This window comes from Anolis carolinensis, chromosome 6, assembly GCF_035594765.1.
Source record: "Anolis carolinensis isolate JA03-04 chromosome 6, rAnoCar3.1.pri, whole genome shotgun sequence".
NCBI lineage: Eukaryota > Metazoa > Chordata > Lepidosauria > Squamata > Dactyloidae > Anolis > Anolis carolinensis.
This window is the reverse complement of record NC_085846.1, coordinates 86,443,016-86,462,511: the sequence shown is the minus strand read 5'-3', so window position 1 is coordinate 86,462,511 and position 19,496 is coordinate 86,443,016. Positions and strand designations below refer to the sequence as shown.

At 38.3% G+C, this 19,496-nt stretch overlaps 1 protein-coding gene and 1 pseudogene across 3 annotated transcripts in view; both read left to right on the top strand.

Moving 5' to 3' along the window:
• hdac9 (histone deacetylase 9) overlaps positions 1–19,496 on the top strand; it is a 511,618-nt gene that overhangs the window by 44,334 nt on the left and 447,788 nt on the right. The window lies entirely within an intron of this gene.
• On the top strand, positions 6,746–6,845 carry LOC134292809 (U2 spliceosomal RNA; annotated as a pseudogene).

The window sequence follows — 19,496 nt, the reverse complement described above, 5'->3', positions numbered from 1 at the left end:
AGGTGACTTAAACAAGGGCTTTTAGAGCCAAGTCTCTCTCTCACGTCCATCTGATAGAAAGCTTGATGGTGGAATGAAAAAGGAAAACAGTGTCCTACTCCAGGAAGAGGTGGAGCCAAACAATTGAGCTGAGGAAGCAATATAACTGGTGCATACAACATTGATTGACAGCTATAAATAACCAATCAATCCAACTACATTTACAGGGTAAAGGCAAAATCAGACATGATACAATTCAAATCTTGCAACTTACAGTTTGACATATAGATGGCGCCACTCGGGCCGTCACACATGTTTTCCAGAATTTTCCTTTAAATAAGTAAGGAAATAATATTTTTCTCATAATGAAGGTATAGGGATTTTTTTTTCTTCAGACCCTGAAGATCTGAAGTGGAGCAGAACTGGGTTTATAGGAAAAAGCAAGCATAGAAGCTTTTTTTTTCTTCCAGAGTGGGTATCCTGCAATTTATATGCATGCTGAGTATAGAAGTAGGGCCATAGGGCTATGTTCTAGATTCATTTTGTGTTAGGAAAGGGGGCATTGTTTGTGGCAGGCTGTCACAGAATCTGGGTCTGACATGAGGCAATGAGTATGTGGTTGAAAGACAGGAGGTATGATTATGAATTGCCCTGAGGTAAGACACTAGGTCAGACAAACAGGAGCTGAGGATCAGAAGCAGGAGATATAACACAAGCTGAAGGTCAAAACCCTATTTAGAGAAGTGAAGTGAGGTGAAACAGGGTGAAGCTAGCTAGTATGAAGTCGAACAAGATGAAGTGAGAAAGGAAAATTTGAGATGAGAAAAAGAGAAGGTGGAAAACAGAGATACTACCAATACTTGATGAGATTAGTTGCTCAGTTAATCATGTCAGTCTAAAATTTTTAGAGTCTTTCACTTCTTCATTGGACTAGGTTATTGAATCATTTTCAGTCTATGGGAAAAATTGATAATGCCAGGTTAAAATTGAGGTCTCAAGGGCATATGCCTTTTAAACCTTTTAAATTATATTCAATTATCAGAGAATTCCTGCATAAAATTATTATTAAAAAAAGGTAAAGGTAAAGGTTTCCCCTGAGGTTAAGTCCAGTCGTGACCGATTCTGGGGGTTGGTGCTCATCTCCATTTCTAAGCTGAAGAGCCGGCATTGTCCATAGAATCTCCAGGGCATGTGGCCAGCATGACTGCATGGAGCGCCGTTACCTTCCCACTGGAGCAGTACCTATTGATCTACTCACATTTGCATGTTTTCGAACTGCTAGGTTGGCAGGAGCTGGGGCTAACAGCGGGCGCTCATTCCGCTCCTGGGATTTGAACCTGGGACCTTTTGATCTGCAAGTTCAGCAGCTCAGTGGTTTAATCTGTCGCAATCTCTTGTAGAGATCTGGTCCAGGGTTCCAGGGAACTGTAGTTGAGAAACCCAGTAGTAGAGTTTATTCTGTTAATCTGGATGAAAGTCTAGAACAGGACCTTCAAAACTTTTCATGTGTGTGATACATTTTTTAGATATACATCATTTCACGACACTGTAATTCAGTGTTATTAGAAAACATGAGGTTAAACACATAAGTTGTAATAACAAAATTTATGCTATTACAAAGAAGCTCAGAAAGATATTGTTACCCTCAGTAAAACTGGCTCACAGAAATGGCTAAGTCATTTTAAATATACTTATCAAACAGCCCACTATCTAAAGACAGAAATGCCTAAGCACCTCAGGAGGGTACTATTTACCAGAACTAGATTTGAACAGCTGGACACAATGGTCAGACATGGATGGTTTAACCAAGTCCCATATAATGAACAATTTTGTATATGTGGAGCAGCAGAGATAGAAGATATCACACATGTATTGTTTAGTTGTAACTTGTATGAAAAAGAAAGAAACCAATATCTCGCACCATACATTATTCAAAAAACACACTGGGATACTTATATAAAAGCTACATTTTTATTGGCTGGCCAGAATGCTAATATAACATACAAAATGGCCCTTTTTCTATTTAAAGCAACTCAGGTGAGAACTTCATATTTGGAGTCGATTGGGGTAAATTGTAGGGGAGATGCAGATATTTGATTTGGACCAGGATCTTGATTTTGTTAACAGCTTGCTTATTTTAAATTTAATTGTAATGTGGATTGTTTGCTCTCTGTATGTGTGTTAAATGTGTTTGTTAAATGTTTTAATACGGCCGATGGGCTAATCAATAAAACAAAAACAACCACAACTACTACTACTACTACTACTATTACTACTTCTACTGTGAATACAAGATATCTCATGAAAATCTTTAATTTATATTTTTAAAAGATATGTTTATTGCTTATTTGACATAGAATCAGACTTCCCATTGTGTTCATGCGCCACACCTACAGATTGCCGTCAACACACATGATACACTGTTTGGAGAGCTCTGATCTAGAGTAATACAAGCTTGGTCTTTATGCGCCCTGGTCAAAAGCCATCCTTGATGCATAATGTCATTTTATTGTGCTTTTACTCTTTGTAATGTTTTAATTGTTGTACTTTAGTTATTGTTTTCAGGCCTTTGTCCTGTGTTAGCCGCCCCGAGTCCCAGCCGGGAGATGGTGGTGGGATAGAAAAAAAAAATTACTTACTTACTTACTACTTACTTACTTACTATGTCAACACAAGAGCATGGACAAATATGTCTTGGATCTATATGAACACAGAAGTCAATGTATGTAGAGCCAGCAAGATAACTGTGTCTACCTCTAATTTTTGGAGGGAAGAACTCTGTGTTATGAAGTATTTATGTACTGAATTCTAGCTATCAGTGATATGCTATATTCAGGGAATGTAGGTGAGACTGGACTAGACAGGTGGCATCCTACTGGATGCTATTTATGTGAAGTCAACTCTGTGTGAAGCATAGTTGTCGACAGTGCAAGTATAATAGATAAAGAGCAAGCATACTATTATATTTATAGGCCTCTTCCTATGCACATGAGAGTTTTTGAATCAAATAATAGGTCCTGAATAATAAATTATTAAAACTATCTCATTTTATAAACAGTTTCTAAAGAACTACCTGGTGTGCTAGGTTATATGTAAGTGTTTTGCTAATGTACAAAATAACATGCTTTCATTTCCATAACTGCACTTAAATATAATGCCTGCAGTATCAGTACAGATAAGCTATAAAGAAGATCAGTGTCACAGCATAAAAGTTTCTAAGTGTTTATATTGAGGAAACATCTTTGTTGGCAGCTAGCTATTGCTTGTTTTCACGCACCATGTGTCTGCATTGCATGCTGACTGTGCTTAGTTGGGATGTAAGATTTTCAACAGAAATACTTCTATTTATTTTGAGGCTTTGATTATTCCACAAGTTTAGTCTTGAAGATCTTCTTAGGGAACTTTGACAAATAGAACAAGTACCAAGGAGCTACGGGGAATATCCCATGGGCTTAGATGTATCTACACTAATATGCAGAGCATGGGGAAAAAACGAGATGAACTAGAACTATTAACACAACAAAACAGTTATGATGTTCTAAGCATCACTGAAACCTGGTGGGTTGAATCCTATAATTGGAATGTAGTAATGGAAAGGTATAATTTATTTCAGAGAAATAGACCAAACAGGAGACGGGATGGAGTAGCATTATATGTCAAGGATGTTTACACCTGTGAAGAAATGCAGGACTTTAATCCTGAAAACCAGGTTGAGAGCATCTTGGTAAGGATTAAGGCAACAAGGCCTGAAAAAGATGTACTTATGGGGGGGCTACCATAGATCCCCAAGCCAGACAGAAGAACTGGATGAAGCCTTCCTTGAGCAGATGACCAAACATGCAGAATGAAAAGATATAGTCATAATAGGAGATTTCAACTATTCTGATATTTGTTGGAGAACAAAATCTGCCAAGGGTACAAAATCCAAGAAATTTCTCACTTGCCTTGCAGACAATTTTATTGTCCAGGAGGTGGAAGAGGCAACAAGAGGATCAAACAGTGCCAGCAAGGAGAGAAAAAAAACAAGAGAAGTGTAAATAAACCAGAATGGATGTCCAAGGAACTTTCAGGAGCTAAGATTCAATAGAGAAATGAACAAGAAATGGAAAAGGGGGGAAATCACCAAAGAGGAATTCAAACAAATAACCAACACATGTAGGGGAAATGTCCAAAAGGCTAAAGCACAAAATGAGCTCAAAATAAGCACAAAATAAGAGATTAAAAATGATAAAAGGTTTTTGTTTGGTTTTGTTATGTCAATAGAAAAAGGAAGATCAAGGAAATGGTAGGGCCTCTACATGGAAACAATGGTGAAATACTGACAAGGGATAGAAAAAAGGAGGAGCTGGTCAACACTTTCTTTGCCTCAGTCTTCTTCCAAAAGGAAATCAACATTCATTCTGAGCAATATGGGATGGATGAGGCAATGGGGAATATGCAACCCAAAATAAGTTAAAAAGTGGTCAAGGAATACCTGGCTACTCTAAACGAATTCAAGTTCATATCCAGATGAAGTATCCAAGAGTATTGAAGAAACTAGAAGAAGTCATTTCAGAACCACTGGGAAAAAAAGGGAACCCAAACAACTACCGTCCAATCAGCCTGACATTAATACCAGGAAAGATTCTGGAGCAGATAATTAAGAAGGAGGTCTTTAATCACTTAAAAAAGAATGCTGTGATCACTAAGAGTCAACATGGATTTCTCAAGAACAAGTCATGCCAGACTAATCTTATCTTTTGATAGAGTTACAAGCTTGGTAGATGGAGCGAATTTCAATAAGGTATTTGACAAGGTCCCGCATGAACTTCTTACAAACAAACTAGTCAAATGTGGAGGAGACAATACTCCAGTTAGGTGGATTAGTAATTGGTTAAGCAGCTAAACCCAAAGGGTGCTCACCAACGGGTCTTCTTCATCCTGGGAAGAAGCGTCTAGTAGAGTGCCAAAGGGTTCAGTTCTGGGCCCAGTTCTGTTCAGCATCTTTATTAATCACTTGGATTATGGTTTGGAGGGTTTATGTCAGACATACAAAACAAGTTTAAGTCAGTCAAGGATGAAATGGTAGCAGGAAGGATAATGAACAAAGGATGCTAGCAAAATGCTGTTGCGCAGGCTTTTGATTAACTGATAATGAGGGTGAAGGTGAAGAAAGGAGTGTTTTCCTTTTGCAGTGCATAGAAATGTGAAATGTAGTACATGCTTCATCTGCAAGAGAGATGCAACCTAAATAGAAGATAACCTGAAAATTGGGCACTTGTGCCTCTTATTTTGGAGATATGCCCACTTACTTGCCTATTTGTTTATTGTTTCAGCTCTATCATAACTTGTGGCATTTCAAGCACTTCCACTGGACATTCGTTTCAAACTGAAAACAGATTGGAATTTACACATCAGTGCAGCCTGAAGTACTAAATGATTAAGTTCAGTTTTAGGGCTTATCAGAGCCTGGAAAGAAATAAATCATAATTACACATGCCTATTTGCCTTGCTTATTCTTCCATCACATACTTTATCCCCCAGTGCCACAAACTAATTTCCTCCTGTGAAAATACTCACTGTGTGGATCAAATAGCATAATATATTAGTCTCTGTGTCAGGTTGTTTTTTATTTATTTCCATATTGTTGATTAATTATATTAAATGTTCTCTTGTTTTTCAAAATAGAATGTCACAGTTTGCTTCTATAGTGTAGAAGGCTTCTATTTAACTACTTTTCTTCTGTCCCCCCCCTCCTTTTTCAAACTGAAGTGAAAGGATGCCACTTACATGACATTTACAGTGGAATTTCGGGGGTTAGAAGAGGAAAATCTGATTTGAAAACATTATGTGTGTATTTGTATGCATGCGCGCACACATATTGTGTTTCCTATGGAGCAAATTTATTTTTGCTTAGGGGAAATTTATAATGCTGGAAGTAGGCTGTATTTATTGTGGATTCTATTCTACCAATATAGTTGTTTGCGGGTAAAGAAAGTCAAAAAATGATTAATAAATACTTTAAATTAAAATATATTAATAATGATCTAGTTTTTAAAAGTCTTCCAATTTTCTGCCCATAAAAGCAGGCAAAAATCAATAGGTGTTCTTCATAAACATAACATTACGAGATCCCAAGAGTAGTGGAAAAGTGGAAACTTTTATTTCACAAGTTTATAAAGATGTGTATCATACATGTAGCTTTCCAAGTTCAATAGCCCCCTGGATACATGGATTCTGCATTCATGGATAACACCATCCATAGCTTGAATTTTAAAAATATCCAAAAGGCAAGCCTTGATTTTGCCATTTTATATAAGATACACTTTTTACCATGCCAAAGCCCAGCAAATGCAAAGGGCCCATTGTATCTGAATACAAATCTAAGTAACGTCTGATTTTATATATACATATAGGATACAATGAGAATAAGACTGTAATGTGGCAGAATGAATACACGAGTATCAAAACCTTTGGCTGCTCAAGTTTCACTCATTATATATTTCAGATTGCTTTCTACATTTTTCGATTCACCTACTCATAGAATCATAGAATCATAGCAACAACAACTCTTTATTGATTAGTCAGTATTGACCATATCAAAACATGTAAAACATACAAAACGTACACCCTTACCCATACATACAGTAAAATCATGTAAAACAGTAAAACCATGTAAAAACAAGGCATCCTGGCCTACTAGCCTACCAACCCACTCCTTGGTAGTTGTGCAAGTACAGAATAAAAAGATTAAAATTAAGATTAATTATTCCCTTAAGGTAAGGTTCTCGGTTCTCAGCCTTTTGGCTAAGATCAAGTGTAGTATCTGTTCTTATCATAGAATCATAGAATAGTAGAGTTGGAAGAGCCATCCAGTCCAACCCCCTGCCAAGAAGCAGGAAATTGCATTCAAAGCACCCCCGACAGATGGCCATCCAGCCTCTGTTTAAAAGACTCCAAAGAAGGCTGGGGAATGGTCCTGAACTATTGTCCAAAATATGCTTTACAGTAATGACATCTGCCATCTGAAATTCTGTAATGGTACAAGCCTACATTACCACTGAAATTCTGTAGGCCTACATGATTACATAGCATTATAGAAATTTATTCTGCTTTATGAGGCCAGGTCAATGTCAAGATTGAGGCATAGATTAGACAATAGTCACATGATCTGGGCTTACTTGACTTTCCTGGAATGGTCGTGATGAAAATGAATGGCCTTTGAAATGTGTGGGTTGCTATGGAACAGGTTGTGGCAGAAGAGTCCTGATGTACATTTTTGTGACATTTCCTCTTCCGAGACTTCTTATTAGATGAGAAATAAGCCTTATCTTGCCAGCATGAAAGGGAGATAACCAAAGACCACCACCTTCTCCTCTGCAAGACAGTTTAGGGTCAGTCCAATATTGAGCAGTCCAAAGTAGAAAGCCAGGTAATCAATCAAATGCTGCCTCCAGGAGAGGCAAAAACAAAAGCATCTAACCTGAATCTTCCTACTTGGACACACTATGTAGCTGCACTGAAGATCTCCTGAGGAGAACATCTTAACATCATTTGACTGCTGTGATAATAGCTTGGAAGCTGGGATGAGCTACAAGACTTCTGTTTTATAAATATGTGGTCTGATCTGTTGTGGGGGGAAAAAAACCTATTCTTGGGGTATTTTTCATGCTGTCTCTCCTAACTGACTGATTGTTGGACTATAGCTCCAATTCTTGGCAAGTATAGCCTGTGATGAGAGATAATGCGAGTTGTAATCCTTCTGAATTACACGGTAGCTGTTAGTTTGGCACTTTGGACACTTGCAAGAGATCAACAACCCTATTTTGACTTATACTATCAGAAGAAGGTTTCTCAGAGAAGGAAATTATTTTGAGGTACCATAGAATCTGATTTTATTTTTCATGAAGGTTTATATGTAGTGCATCCAGATCTTGAAGGAGACTTTTTTTCAAACAGTTATTCAAATCAGGAGAGAATTGTGCGGTTTTGGGGTAAAATCTTTAGGAATGGACAGGCAATATTTTATTCAGTCTTCCTCTCCATCCTGCCCAGTGTCAACTGCCATGAGAGTTTCTCAAGCCTTTTCATAACTCTAGGTGGTTGTTCATTTATTAATGTAAACACCATGTGCCTTGGATGTGCAAGCTCTAAAAATAAACTTGCAAAGATAAAAATAGATTTCTGCGAGTTTTTGAGATGCTGCTTAATCAGAACCAGCTGCAAGCTGTCGAGAAAATGTAAGTTATATGAGCCAGATGGCTTTTGCCCCCCTCCTTTTTTTGCTTTAGACAGCATGTAATTTGGGTGACTGCAACTTCAATAATGGATTTTACCAGTCAAACTGTTTTGATAAACATATTTGTTTTAGAGCAGACACTTTTAATTAGAAAGCTAGTAATAATGCTAATGTATTTTAGTTCTTCCCTTCAGAGTGCGTCAAAAGAAGGGATTTTTTTAAAGCATGGCATGGAGTTCATAAAGACATATTGTGTGGCCCTAATGCCGAAGCCAGAATATAAACATGAAACTGAGTTGATTTCAGTAAGGTAGAGAACACCATGCTGCTGATGATAAACTTCACTTCTTTTCCTTTTCATATGCAAGTTGTGCAAGTGGAGACTGAGGAACTGTTCTTGTGGTGTCTAGTCATGGAAGAGGGATGAGGTTGAGCTTCTCCTGAAAACACATGTTTGATTTTTGGGTATGCTCCTTGATTCAGACTATTGGTTTTGACAATAGTCATGAGTGCATTTGCACAATCAAAGCTAGTTTTCCAGCTTGTCCATTCCGAGACATGTTTGATTTGGAAATGGCGGTACATTTATCCTGTTTTGATTTCTGTTATGTTCTCTTGTGTGGGTCTTTCCCTGAAGAGTGTTTGGAAACTTCTGCTGGTCCAAAGAGCTGAAGCCAGATTGTTAACTAGAGCTGATTACATGGACCTAAGAAATTTCTTATTACAACAGCTTCACCAGCTTCCGTTCTGTTTCTGGTCCAGTTCAGTTGGTCCATTTCAAAGTGCTGCTTATGACCTAGAAAGTGCTATATGACCAAGTCTAATGGCCTTATCTTCCATACGAGCCTGTTGAGTTCTGCAATCTTTAGGGAGGTTTTTTTTTCCCCTGTCACCCTCACAGAAACATGGAGGAAGCTCTTCTTAATACGAGGGCTATCCAGAAAGTAGATTACATTTTGGAATTAAAAATGAACAAAGTATAGGAGAAAACATTTCCCATATGCAGTTGAAAGCCAGACCCAAATACCACTTCTCAACTTAGTTCCCATTGAAATCTAGGCACTTATCATAGCGATAAAAGAGTTTGGAAAGTCCTTCCCCACAAAAAATGGTCGCCATAACCTTCCTTGCAAGCATTTGCAAAACAGAAGAGCAATCCAGGACTAGCGTGGGGGAAAGTTGAGCGCATGCACATGTGCAGCTGCACGAAGGCTGGTTGAGGACGCAAGCCAAGCGGCAAAGTTTGGTGGGGAAGGACTGGGTGGGGTGAGTTCTTGCTATTAGCCCCAGCTTCTGCCAACCTAGCAGTTTGAAAACATGCAAATGTGAGTAGATCAATAGGTACTGCTCTGGCCAGAAGGTAACAATGCTCCATGTAGTCATGCCGGCCACATAACCTTGGAGGTGTCTATGGACAACGCTGGCTCTGTGGCTTAGAAATGGAAATGAGCACCAGCCCCCAGAGTTGGACACGACCAGGCTTAATGTCAGGGGAAAACCTTTTCCTAACCTATCAACATGTGTTTTATTTCTTTTCTTTCCATATTGTAAGCTATCCCAAGACCTATTTTGGAGAGGAAATTTGATGTACAAATAAAGCAGTGCAACTAATACCATATTATTGTATTATTGTAGTGGACTTTATATAGGACTACCATGTGGAACTCATGTGGAGCTGAAGCTGTTTCAGAATGAAAAGGCCAAGAAACTCAGTAGTGTGCTTGGGTATCCAGATATTACACATGTGTTCTGAATTTTTGTATTTGTTGAATACTGTACCAGCTATTCAAACATAGTTAAAGCTTTGTTACTGGGACTACACTGTCTTTTTAGGTCTTCAGATGCTACTTGTGAAATATCATCTGGAAATATTTATTATAAGTTGCATTTAGCTGTTGCCTTTCCTTTGATCAGTGCCAGATGGCATGGATGGCTCTCCTTCTCCTATACTTTAACCTCACAAGGACAATGTTGAGGTTTGTTAGGTTAAGAGAGAGGCTGGACCAAGATGAATTGCTGGATTTTAAGGGCTCAGTGTGAACTTGAACCTTTAGTTCAAAAGCTTCTGTAGGTGATTTCTAAACATTGTTGCATCTTGCCTCTCCAAAGCCAACTTCCAATGTACCCTTAGAGCAGTGGTTCTCAACCTGTGGGTCCCAGATTTAACCTTCAACTCCTAGAATTAACAGGATTAACAGCTGATAAACTTGCTAGGATTTCTGGGAGTTGTAGATCAAAACACCTGGGGACCCACAGGTTGAGAACCACTGCCTTAGAGGCTGGTGGCAACTATCCTCTGGACTGTTCCATAGAATCCAGTGTTTCTGATAATTACAAAATGCATTCCTTTTTTAAAAACATTCTCTAATCTTTAGCACTGATTCTCCAGTCCTGTACTTTGGTATGTTTAGGTATGTTTTATTGTTTATGGTATTTATCTTTTAAGACTTGCTTTTAATTCTGTTTAATATATTTCTTTGAGATTTTAAAAATAGTAACTGGTATACACAAGTTTAAAATAATAGATAAACATAAATGAGATTCATTTTGGTCCTCCCAGCACCTCCTTTTTATGATTAAACAAAAGGGGTACGCACTTACATTACTACTCTTTTGTCATTGTTATTTATACAAAAACAAGTGACCAAATTCTGGTCAAAGGACATTTAATAAAATGCCAAGTTTTTAACTTTGTTTGTGTTTCTAAATACATTACAACTGTACCCTCAGTTTCACTTCTGATATGATAAATACATAAATACAAAAACATACAATAAAAGTAAAACATTGCTGTTAATTCTATTTGAGATCCTCTCAGCATCAAGGAACAAGAAAACATTCAACAGTCATCCTTCTATTCTTTTTTTTTAAAAAAACTATTTTCTTTCAAAAATGTTTGAAGTGTCTATTTATTGCTCTACCATTTATGATAATCATTAGAATGGGTTCTGGTAATCTTTGATTCAGAGGCAGCATGACCCCTGTGTAAGTACTTATCTGATGAACTACAGGCTTTGAACGTTTCTCTTAAGCCTTCGTACTAATACTTTTCTCATTTTTTCCTTATGTCACAATAATTATATTTTAAGTCCCATGGCAGTTTTCTGTGCTCAGAACGTGCTTAAAAGATCTTATTTGCATCTCCATCCTGAATAAATTGAAATAATGCTGTCAGAAACAGCTTCGTAGGAATTGAGTTTCCCTATCTTTAAATTCCTGTTCAAGTTTTCTAATCTATTGGAAATGTTAACAATTCAAAAGTATAGGAAATGCAAATACTTTTGATAGATGCATTCAGCAAGTTGTCTGGGTGCTCAGAAAGATAAGATTAATAATTATATTTCTGAAAATTTACTAGTGTTACTAATCATAGTTGCAAGTTTTGAATTGTTGCTGTCTCTTATCTTTAATCGGGAGTAAGGAACATTTTAAAGTGGTGATGGATCTTGTCATAGTTAGAGCGATAGTGATTATATGCTGTATAATGATGTACGGAAACTATTGAAAATCTTTTGATGTCTTTGAAATTAGAATCACGAGTTTGCGGCACTCATTGAAAACCTATAATTAGATCAGATTGTTTATTTTACTTATTAAATATGTTGCAGAGAATTTCTGGATGATGCTTGTCAACATTTTAGAGAATTAATCATACAAGTATTTAAGAATCCAATTTTGTCATTGTTATACTTTGAGTAGAACCATCTGAACATACAATAGAGTCTCGCTTATCCAACATAAACGGGCCGGCAGAACTTTGGATAAGCAAAAATGTTGGATAATAAGGAGGGATTAAGGAAATGTTTATTAAACATCAAATTACATTGTGATTTTACAAATTCAGCATCAAACATCATGTTTTACAACAAATCAACAGAAACAGTTCAGTACACAGTAACATTCTGTAGTAACTACTGTATTTACGAATTTAGCACCAAAATATCACAATGTATTGAAAACATTGACTACTAAAACATTGACTATAAATAAAGATAGTATTGCATAAAATGAATTTACAGTAACAGCTTTGTCAGAAGTTAAATCGGTAAAATGTTCAGTCCTTGTTGCCTAGAGAAGAGCTGTGGAACTCGGTGAGAGGCAGACTGCATTGGATAATCCAGAACACTGGATAAGCAAAGATTGGATAAGCTGGACTCTATTGTATATGTGAGCTAATGCTGCTAAATTCAATAGAGTTTACTATCAAACTATCTGCCTGCATAGTGTGAATTTACCACATAACTGTTACTTGAATCACAGACAACAGTACTCCAATAACACCCCATCCTACTCATACTTATGCAGCCAGTTGTCTTAAAATTAATTTATAAATGACAGAATTCCTGAACAGTATTTCACAGCCTGATGCATTCCCTATGTGTTGTAAAACATCTCTCGGCACACTCAGCCAGCACAATTCTAAGAATTGTTGACCAATACATCTGGAGAGCATTAGTCAGAGCTTGGTGATGTTACTCTTTCTGGTTACATCAGAGCCCTTTTTGAAGCAAAAGTTTCTTGTGAAGCCCCAAGAAATATTTATATTTTATATTATATTTGATATTGTATTTAGTGTATATACATCAGGCATGGGAAAAGTTTTTGACACATTGCACTTCAAAATTTCACAAATGGGCCAGGTCAGTGGCAGATGGATAGAGAGTGTTTGTGTGAACTGATTGAAAAAAGCATGAGCACAGTCACCAGATTGATAAAGACTGTCATCCAGACATTTATTTTGCAATTGTGCTGACTTCAGAAAAGTAAATGAATCCTCATAAAGACAATACACTAAATAACAAAACCACCAGTCAATTGCATCTAAGTTTCCTGTTCTCTTTCCTTGATCTGACTTACGAAAATAGAAGGAATACAGGCTTTATCTTTGTAATACTTAAATAAGGAGAAGCTGAATTAAATACAAAGGAGTTTGATGGATTTGTGTCAGTGAGGTTTAGTGGTTCTGGGGACTCATTTCTTTCCTGATCAGGAACTGGAGAGACAAAAGAAGAAATGTTGAATAGGGAAACACAATTTTTGTTGAATTAGATCTGACACTTGTTTCTGACTAACTTTTGGTATCTGAATCCAAAAATTACCCCCGTTTTTCCTATTATGTCAACTTTTTAAAGTACAGGATACCCTCCCTTTGTCGCAAAAATCATACAAAATGTACATACAAAGGAAAATAAAAAAATCAATTACCTTAATATACTATTTATTTACAGTTATTTTATTTACACAAAGGCTATATATTGTTATTATAAATCAAATTGTGTATAAGTTGTAAAGTATGATTTTCCCTGGAATGTTTAGGCTGATGGTACTCTATTTTACATTTATTTTTCTTGTTATATCATGACATATTCACTATACAAAAGTAACAGTCACTTGAATGATCTCTGGGCTCTTGCCAAACCACAGATATACCAAATGGCAATTTATCATGTGTTCCCTTCATCCACATCTGTAAACCCTCGACACACTGTTTGCACACCTTGTGAGGGCCTCAAGATTTATCTTGATCAAGTTTTACCAAGTTTTACTTTAAAATATGCAAAATAGGCTTGCCTAACAAATGTGCTGATGTTTGTCCTTTGACTGGGAGTAGTGAAACTGCCACAGATACAACAAAACGAATCAGGGTTGTTTATGCATTTATGACAAGAAATAGCAAAGTTAGACATGATCTGAAGGAAAGAAAAACAAAAAATAAATTCTGCTCACTCCTTGTATACAGACAAGAACTTGGACTACACATAAGAATACAATTCACTCTATAGACCAGCACACAACTTCTAAGCACACTGTCTCATGTGCAACTGAATAACCTAGACAAGTATGAAACTTTTGCTTGTCTTCAAGGCAGGGCCGGCCGGAGATATTTTTTAATGGGAAGCGGGGGTGCTGAAAAGCGCCCCCGCCACCGGCCCCGCCTCCCGCGCCCTGGCCCCGCCTCCCACGCTACTCCACGCTGGGCGGGGGGGCGGGGCCAGAGTTGGCCCCGCCTCCCACGCTACTCCCGCTTGCCCGTCTGGCCTTTTCTAGCAGGCCAGAAAGCAGCGGAGGTCCGTCCAGGCCGCAATCGCGGCCTGGAGGGACCTCCGCTGCTTTCTGGCCTGCTAGGAAAGGCCAGACGGGCGAGCGGGAGCAGCGGAGGCGGAGCCAGCTCTGACGCCGCTCCCCCCCCGCCCAGCGTGCCTTGGCCCCGCCTCCCACGCTGCGTGGGAGGCAGGGCCAAGGCATGCTGGGCGGGGGGGGGAGCGGCGTCAGAGCTGGCTCCACCTCCCACGCTACTCCCGCTCGCCAGTCTGGCCTTTTCTAGCAGGCCAGAAAGCAGCGGAGGTCCCTCCAGGCCGCGATTGCGGCCTGGAGGGACCTCCGCTGCTTTCTGGCCTGCTAGGAAAGGCCAGACGGGCGAGCGGGAGTAGCGGAGGCGGAGCCAGCTCTGACGCCGCTCCCCCCCCCCGCCCAGCGTGCCTTGGCCCTGCCTCCCACGCAGCGTGGGAGGCGGGGCCAGGGCACGCTGGGCGGGGGGGCAGCGCCAGAGCTGGCCCCGCCTCCCACGCTACTCCTGCTCGCCCGTCTGGCCTTTTCTAGCTGGCCAGACTGCAGCGGAGGTCCCTGTAGGCCGCGATTGCGGCCTGCAGGGACCTCCGCTGCATTCTGGCCAGCTAGAAAAGGCCAGAAGGGCCAGGGCGCACTGGGCGGGAGGCGGGGCACCGTCAGGGCGGTGCCCCGCCTCCCGCCCAGCCTGACGGCGCCCCCCCGGGCCTGCGCCCGAGGCGGCGGCGTCAGGGGCCTCAATAGTGGGGCCGGCCCTGCTTCAAGGCCATCCTCAACCCCTCCTGACTTGAAGGAGGTTTATTCTCAACTAATAGGAGGGCACTAGCGCTTCCCTTGATCCAGCCTAGAGTGGTTGTATTAAGATAAGCTGTAGAGAAAAAACTTGATGTGATAGAAGAAAGCTAACTGCAGTTTTGAAATAAAAATGCCTATTTAAGTCTAAAACGGCTGAAAATCAAACTCAACAAGAATGATGTTAAAATTGTTTCCCAGTATTTGCAGAAATTTTGGGGCAGAATTTAGTTATTATGGTTTGCAGGTATTATTGGGAATTAACTGGCACTCTTCATTCCTCTATAAAATCTAGGTAGAGATATTATCAAGTCCACAAAAAAGAGAGGAGTGCCAAAAGACATACTTCGTCAAGCCTAACCTTTTATCTATAATGTTACTATCTGACAGAGATTGGCTCAAGTCACAGTCCTATGTTGAGAGTAGCTAGATTAATATCATTACATCATTAAAACTAAAAATCAGAGTGAAGGAAGCAGATGGTATGATGCATATATAGAAAATGAAACAATGCATTGATCTGAAATTTGGCAATATAGAAGGGCTAGGTCTGAGAATGGAACATTCCATTATGAACAGACAAATCAAAGGTTTCACTTTACCATTTTCCCAGTAGCAATTACTCACTTTCCATTAGAAATGGATAGAAGCCATGGTGTGTGTGTTTCTCATTTTTGAAAAAATGCATTATTAAACCTTTTACAGATTGACAGTCACTTTGCTACTACAGTAGAGTCTCACTTATCCAACATTCGCTTTTCTAACGTTCTGGATTATCCAACACATTTTTGTAGTCAATGTTTTCAATATATCGTGATTTTTTGATGCTAAATTCATAAATACAGTAATTACTACAAAGCATTACTGCATATTGAACTACTTTTTCTGTCAAATTTGTTGTATAACATAATGTTTTGGTGCTTAATTTATAAAATCATAACCTAATTTGATGTTTAATAGGCTTCTCCTTAATCTCTCCTTATTATCCAACATATTCGCTTATCCTACATTCTGCTGGCCCGTTTATGTTGGATAAGTGAGACTCTACTGTATATGTACTATGAAGGAACATAAAATACATGGTTTGACATAAAGGTATCATGTTTAAAATACAATTTTCAGAACATAATAAGTTGATGTTTTTAATTGTTTGTTAGAAATAGAGCTATAAGAAACTCATAAGGATCACCTGAATTGAAAGGAATCTCTTTGATTTTGTCACTTTGAGGAGTAGGCCAATAATAACAAGAAACCTGTCAACACTGGTAGAACAAAGGAAACCATTTTGTTTCCAGTAGTTTGCCGAAGTGTGAAATAGATATAACGGACTCATTCCCATAAAAATAACTGAGAAAAGGAAATCAAGACCAAGGACTGTAATGATGTGATGTAACACATTAAAGTCTTCCTCTTAACACAGTTTTGTGAAATCATGAGGGGATAGTAAATATATGAACATTTTGTTTAAAACATTTTGAACACAATATATGAGCACTTTGTTTTAAACACGTTGTCTTAAGTATTCCAACCTATTCCCCCCTATATTTTCTATGGGTGGGGGGAATCTTTGAAAAAAGCATGGAACATTTACCAGTATGTATTTGAATTTTTCAGTTTTCTCCCCAGGCCTTCACATCTCTAATAATCACAGCACATCCCATATCATATTAGTATTGGCTAAATAACACATGTGCTATGGATATGGACCTTAGCAGATGCAATTCCTCAGCATTATGAAGCCTAACTGATCATGGGAAGCCTTTAACTTGTTATGCTTTAAGATTTTGTTGTTGATAATTGAATGTATTTTATTTTGTGCTGAAACATCTCCAGTTTTCACTTTTAGCACTTTGTATTACTTATGGTCTTTCAACAGGCTGCTGCCTAACTCTATCTAAAAGGAAATATTTAAAGAATATTTAGGGATTTCATTATCACATGGGGTGCCTTTCATATTCCTGTTCTAAAGATGCAGAACAAAGAGGGAAATTTAGGATGTGGCTAATTCTTCATTTTCCATTAATTTGTTTTTAATGTGCAATTAAAAGACAAAGAAGGATAGATGATAGAACTAATTAAAAAACACCACCGGGAAACCTGGATTAGGTATAGATTTGTATGAATAGACTAAAAAATCTCCTCTAAACGCAATGTGGGGTGTTCTGCCCTAAAATCGTGTCCATTATAGCTAGAAGCTATTGGAAGGAAATAATCTGTTAAATAATTGTTTTACCCTGCACAATTGTTAGAAAAATATGCAAAAGTCTCATGGGATCACTTATGCCTTTCTCTCTAGCTTAGAAATATCCCTGCATGTATTCAGTATTTCTGTGCTAGAAATATTTCATTTTTCACTTCTTCTAAGCTCTCTTTAAGGACATGATCTGGATTAGCTTTTAAAAACAGGATGTGTTTGGGTTGTATTTCCATATATTTCAAAATGGAAATAGTGTGTTGTTGGGTTTCAAATAAGAGGCATTTACCAATGGAGCAAAACAATATTTCATAAATTGAAATGGTTGGCCCTTCCTATCCACAGATGCAACTATCCACAGCTTGCAAATAAGCCCCCTAATTAGAAATGTCCAAAAATCAAACCTTGGTTTTGTGAACTGATATAAGGAACATGGTTTTACTGCACCATACTGTATAATGGGACTTGAACATCCACAGATTTTCATGTCCACAGGAGGGTCTGAAACTAATCTTTAAGGGCCCACTGTATAACATCCTGAACACACCTAATTTGTTTGATTTCTGAGAGTTGGAGTGGTTGGTCCTCTTCAGTAGTTGATGAGAAACCATATGAGAATTGCAATTATGTGTAGAAAAAAGGCTTGCTTCATACTCTGAAATGCTACTCCCAGTCAGATGTGATAATACTGGTCTAGACAGACAATGACATGAAGTAGTATAAGGCAGCGTAATCATGAAAAAGTGTGTTGTAGCACTTTAGAAATCCACTGAAAGAATGAAGTTGGTAACATAAGCTTTCATAGGCATCTTCCTCAGACAAGCAATGTGAAGTTTATGGATTGACCAGGGTTTATACAAAATGCTAAAAACTTTCTATTTTTGCCAATTGAATGGTGTATCATGTTCTGTGTACTGTAAATCTGGAAGCCTCTAGCACAAAGACTGGGACATGATTGGTGGATATGGATTCAATTGTTCTACCTCAAGATCCAAGGGAGTTGAGAGCAGTTCAGCAGCTGTATCCATGACTGAGCAGCCCTATATCCGATCCACTCTGCTTACCCCATATGGGGAGGGGACTAGAAAAGGTGTTCTAAACATAGTCTGCCTCTCTCGTCCCTGATCAAGCTTGAAGCACCAGAATATTTTTTTTCCTATATTCAGCTTATTCAGTGGGTGGTCATCCACAAAAAACATCAAATAAGCCATCCATCATAGACTTCCACACAGAATAATAAATTGATTTAAAACTTTGGAAAATATCTGTGTTATCTGCATAAATGTTCTACTACAAATCCAAAACTGAAATAATATTTTTAATAAAAACTCCAATAGTATGTCTGTTTCTTTCCCTGTCTCCTTAGCAAATAGTCATTTGTTAAAATGTTGCTTAGAGTTAAAATTTGCCAGAATCAGAAGCCAGTATCAAACTTGAGATTGTAGCAGTTTCTGATGTTCAAACTACTCTTTGGAAAAAGCGTCTCACAGAGATCAGTGTCCTATTTCACTATAAACTCTCATAGAGCCACCCATCCTCATGTGAAGCAATACAAAAATGAGTGTTAGATAAAACCTGGTAGTTTATTTACCATCTTTTTTTGCTTTATTAAAGTTGCTTTTGAGTTTTAAACTAAAGACACATGCGTGAGTAACTATAGAAATGAACAGTTCTCCGAGTTTCGTGCATTTAACTGGTGATTACATTAAGTACTGGTGAAAATGGAAGATGCTAATTTCACAGCATGGGCTGGGAGATTCAGCAAGATACAAAAGCAAGGACTATTTAGGATTAGAAGTATCTGTGTAGCTGCAAGTGAAGTAATGATAATGATTATGTGATAATGGTATCGTTGTGATGCTTTATGAGGCTGTAATCTGGCCCCCCACCAGTCAGGCTCAGCTTACATCCTCATACTTTATCTCAATAAGGGGGATGGATTGTTTCTGAGTAGCACAGCAGGACTATAACAGTATTGCTTTTATTTTACAAGTCAGTGCTTATGTAAAATGCACAACATACTAAGATGAGATGAAGTGAAACAAGGATACAGGGGATGGGTAAGAAACAATTCAAAGCATCCTCTGGGAATTTTTAAGCATAGCAGAGCAAACATAAGATGTTATAGAAGTCTAGGCAAGCCAACTAGTTAAAGTTAATTTACTTTACACTGAAGTTAAATTCGATACAGTAGAACAAATACAAGATCTTACTGACGCTGAGCACGCAGGCCCCTGCACTCACATT